A 4708-nucleotide genomic window follows, 5' to 3' on the forward strand; every position below is an offset into this window, starting at 1 on the left:
AGTAGCTGGGACTACAGGCGCCCGCCACAACGTCTGGCTAATTTTTTGTATTTTGTTAGTAGAGACAGGGTTAGCCAGGATGGTCTCCATCTCCTGACCTCCTGATCTGCCCGCCTCGGCCTCCCAAAGTGCTGGGATTACAGGCGTGAGCCACCACGCCTGGCCTCTCTTTTCATTTTGAGATGGAGTCCCACTCTGTTGTCCAGGCTGGAGTACAGTTGGATGATCTCAGCTCACTACAACCTTCACCTCCCAGGTTAAGTAATTCTCCTGCCTCAGCCTCCTGAGTAGCTGGGATTACAGGCGCGCACCACCACGCCCAGCTAATTTTTGTTTTTAGTAGAGACGAGATTTCACCATGTTGGCCAGGCTGGTCTCGAACTTCTGACCTCAAGTGATTGGCCCGTCTTCGCCTCCCAAAATGCTGGGATTACAGGTGTGAGCCACGGCACCTGGCCGAAACAACAGACTTTCCAAAGTCTAAGGTTCCTTATGGAGACTTCCAGCAAGGCAAATTCAGGTGAGCTTATCTGGTAAATGAGTACTACATAATCAGGCCAAATCTAATGAGATCAGCCTTATAATCAAAAATACATTTCCTTGGCCAGGCACAGTGGCTTACGCCTGTAATCCCAGCACTTTGGAAGGCCGAGGCGGGAAGATCACTTGAGGTCAGGAGTTTGAGACCAGCCTGGCCAACTTGGTGAAACCCCAAGTCCACTAAAAATACAAAAATTAGAACTGAAAAAAAAAATACAAAAATTAGCTGAGTGTGGTGGTGTGTGCCTGTAATCCCAACTACTTGGGAGGCTGAGGCAGGAGAATAGCTTGAACCCGGGAGGCAGAGGTTGCAGTGAGCTAAGATCACACAACCACACTCCAGCTTAGGTGACAGGGTAAGACTCCGTCTCCAAAAAAAAAAAAAAATTTCCTTGATTATGAGATCAAAAGAAAAATGTGTGCTTCAGTGGAAAATGATACATTGTTTAGAACACATCTTTCCAGATTATCTTATTCTCCTCTTTGAGCTATTTGTACAACTCTGTAAATTGTGAACAGCTGAGAAAAATGCAAAGTAATTCTAGCATATAGGAGACAGGGTCTAGCTCTGCTGCCCAGGCTGCAGCGCAGTGGTGCAATCACTACAGCCTCAAACTCCCAGGCTCAAGTGATCCTCCCACCTCGACCTCCTGAAGTGCTGAGACTACAGGTGTGAGCCACCAGGCCTGGCGTCTCTTTTTCTATTTAAAGAAATACGGCCAGGCACAGTGGCTCACACCTGTAATCCCAACACTTTGGGGGGCCAAGGTGGGCAGATAACGAGGTCAGGAGATCGAGACCATCCTGGTGAACACGGTGAAACCCCGTCTCTACTAAAAATACAAAAAAATTAGCCAGCCATGGTGGTGGGCACCTGTAGTCCCAGCTACTTGGGAGGCTGAGGCAGGAGAATGGTGTGAGCCTGGGAGGCAGAGCTTGCAGTGAGCTGAGATCGTGCCACTGCACTGCACTGGGCAACAGAGCAAGACTCTATCTCAATAAATAAATAAATAAATAAATAAAATACAGACATGTAAATAAATTCCCCCACTGTGGAAGAGGCCAGTTTTGCCTCCATTTGCACATTCACTTCAATATTCCTGATCTAGAATCTTTCAGATTATTCTTTGGATTCTCTTTTTTTTTTTTTCCCCCCCATCACAGAGTCGCCTTCTGTCTCCCAGGCTGGAGAGCAGTGGCTATATCTCAGCTCACTGCAACCTCCGATTTCTGGGCTCAAGTCATTCTCCTGCCTGTGCCTCCCATGATCTGCCCACCTTGGCTACTCAAAGTGCTGGGATTACAGGCATGAGCCACCACGACCAGCCCATGTAATTTTAAAAATTGCTGACTGGAACCTAATGATTTTAACACCAATGACTAAGCAGTTTGAAAAACAGTGCCCTAGACCAAAACAAAGGAAATAAAACTGTTTTATACTCATGTAAAACAAACACATGTTAAAGATTTCACTTATTGTTAAAGAGCCAGTGAGCCGGAGCTCGGGAGTTCGAGACCAGCCTGGCCATCACGGTGAAACCCTGTCTCTACTAAAAATACAAAAAAATTAGCCGGGTGTGGTGCGTGCCTGTAATCCCAGCTGCTCAGGAGACTGAGGCAGAACTGATTGAACCTACCTGGGAGATGGAGGTTGCAGTAAGCCAAGATCGCACCACTGCACTCCAGCCTAGGCAACAAAATGACTCTGTCTCGGGGGGGAAAAAAAAGAAATTTTCAGTGCATTTAACAAAAAACAAGTATATTTTATGAAACTTCTGTTACTGTAAGCGCATTTTTTTTTTTTTCTACAGTGGATACCTGTTGTTTTGTGGTAGATACAGGGGCCCTAATGTGTTTCTTTTGTGATGTTCAATCTTCATTCGTACAAATTTTTTTTTTTTTTTTTTTTTTTGAGACAGTCTCACTCTGTCACCCAGGCTGGAGTGAAGTGGCTCGATTCTGGCTCACTGCAACCTCTGCCTCCTGAGTTCAAGCGATTCTGCTCCTCAGGCTCCTGAGTAGCTGGGATTACAGGCACCCACAACCACGTCCAGCTACATTTTCTGTATTTTTAGTAGAGACAGGGTTTCACCATATTAGCCAGGCTGGTCTCAAACTCCTGACCTCTGGTGATCTGCCCGCCTCGGCATCCCAAAGCGCTGGGATTACAGACACGAACCACCGTGCCTGGCCGCACTCAGTACAGATTTCTTAAGTGAATGGAGCATGGGCTGGCAGATGTGCACGGAAAGCTCCAAAGTCTCAGTTTATGGTGCATCACTCTTATCCTCTCTCCCCATCTCCCAGAACTGTGGGTGCGGAGCAATTTGAGTGCAATGCCAGATGGCCTGCTGAGACACTGCGGTCCTGCCGGTGGCCACAAGGGCTCAGTGTAGCCTGCTGGGACACTGCGGTCCTGCTGGTGGCCACAAGGGCTCAGTATAGACCTAAGGGTCACATGTCAGCAACTGTCAGGTGTCTTTCAGACACCAGCGGGTCCAAACTCTAATCAGTAAGGCTGGAAAACCAGGAGGCTCTTTTGGCAGCTGAAGGAGCAACAGAATTACCTTTACACGTGAGTGAGAGACGCCACCATCATCTCCCACACCTGGGTCACGGCGCTGGCTTGCTGGGCAGGAGACCCCGGGGGAAAATCCTGTAACTTCTCTGGGCTGGTTTCACCTGTGAAGAAAGAAAAGTGGCAAATGAAATATCCCAAGTGAAATTATTCCATGCACTGTCGAGTGTTACAGAAGAACAAGGCATTCTGCATCCAGGTGCAGCAGGGGTGCTGAGGAATAGGAGCAGGAGGAGAGAAGGCGCTTTGTTTAAAAAGCTTCTGAATGGGCTGGTGGCAAGGTGGCTCACACCTGTCATCTCAGCAGTTTGAAAGACTCAGGTGAGAGAATTGTTTGAGCCCAGGAGTTCGAGACCACCCCTCCACACACACCATTTCTACAAAGTTTAAAAAAAAAAAAAAAGCGCTCCTGGAAGACTCCAATGTCTACCCACCTCCCACCTACCCACAACTGAGCCATGAGCATTGGAGGTGCACTTGCCTTGGACATGAACCCCTATGGTGATAGCACACGCTCAGTGGGTGCACACAGACCTTCCTCCTGGAGAGGCTGAAGGTGGCAGAGATGCCCAGATAATTAAAATTGACTCAAAATGAGCTTCACAATCTCAGCACTGTCAACATTTTGGGCCAGATGATTCTGCTGTGGGAGGCTGTGCTGTTCAGCGTGGCGTGTTCAGCAGCATCCCCGGTCTCTACCTGCCAGATCCTAGTGTCATGCCTTACCACACGTTGTGACCATCAGCATTGCAGAATGTTCCCTGGGGTGCAAAATTGCCCGAGAGCCACAGCTCCAAAGTAACTTAGAAATCAGAGGGCACAGAAAGGGAGAGCTTGGCCAATCAGACGCCCCCAGCCAGGTATTCCCCAATCACCCTCCATCATAATCTTAGCGAAGTTTATTTACTCCTTCCCATAGCTTAATGCATCCTCAAATCTCTCTCCCTTTATGCCTGATATACCCATCTTCCCTCTCCTTTCCATTCCCACCACCTCAGGACATCATCCCTTACCACAACCTCTTTAGCCCAAGCCAAAGCCTCTGAACGATCTTGCCAGCTCTGGCAAGCAGCCACTCCAATTCTCCCTATAGGGTGCTGACAGGCCACTCTTCCTAAAGCTTAACTTTCAGCCTGTCTCTCCCCAGTTAAATCATCTCCATCTCCAGCTTTAGTGCATCATCAGCTGGGTGTCATAAACGCTCCACAATGTAGTCCCAACCTCAGCCTTGTTCCTTCCACACGTGCCGCCAGTAGCATTTGGGAGAGGAATAAGAGAAACATGATAGAATTACACGAGAAAATCTAGATCAAGCCCTGGAAATCATATTGACCCTGGAAAGCAGACATATGAAAATAAAAATAAGCCGTTTCTTCGGAATTGGAGTTCGCACATGATTATCTGACTATGGAAGTTCAGTTTCCTCCCAGGACAAGGAATAAAGGGAACAACGGGCAGGGTTTCCAGCCAGGGTTTCAACTACGTCAGACCCGTTATGTGCAGGCTCCATGGGTTAGCCGAGGCCTTTTGGAACCGGGTGGAAGAGAATGGAACGGAATTGAATCCGAACAGATCCAGCTGCGTCATGTG

At 48.2% G+C, this 4708-nt stretch overlaps 1 protein-coding gene across 1 annotated transcript in view; it reads right to left on the reverse strand.

Moving 5' to 3' along the window:
• FLYWCH1 (FLYWCH-type zinc finger 1) overlaps positions 1-4376 on the reverse strand; it is a 35181-nt gene extending 30805 nt beyond the window's left edge. The window contains 2 exon segments of the mRNA XM_011982651.1: positions 3108-3222; positions 4132-4376. The gene's annotated coding sequence lies outside the window, so the exon portion shown is untranslated.
• Between the last annotated feature and the right edge of the window lie 332 nt (positions 4377-4708).

This window comes from Mandrillus leucophaeus, unplaced genomic scaffold (assembly GCF_000951045.1).
Source record: "Mandrillus leucophaeus isolate KB7577 unplaced genomic scaffold, Mleu.le_1.0 Scaffold240, whole genome shotgun sequence".
Classification (NCBI taxonomy): Eukaryota; Metazoa; Chordata; class Mammalia; order Primates; family Cercopithecidae; genus Mandrillus; species Mandrillus leucophaeus.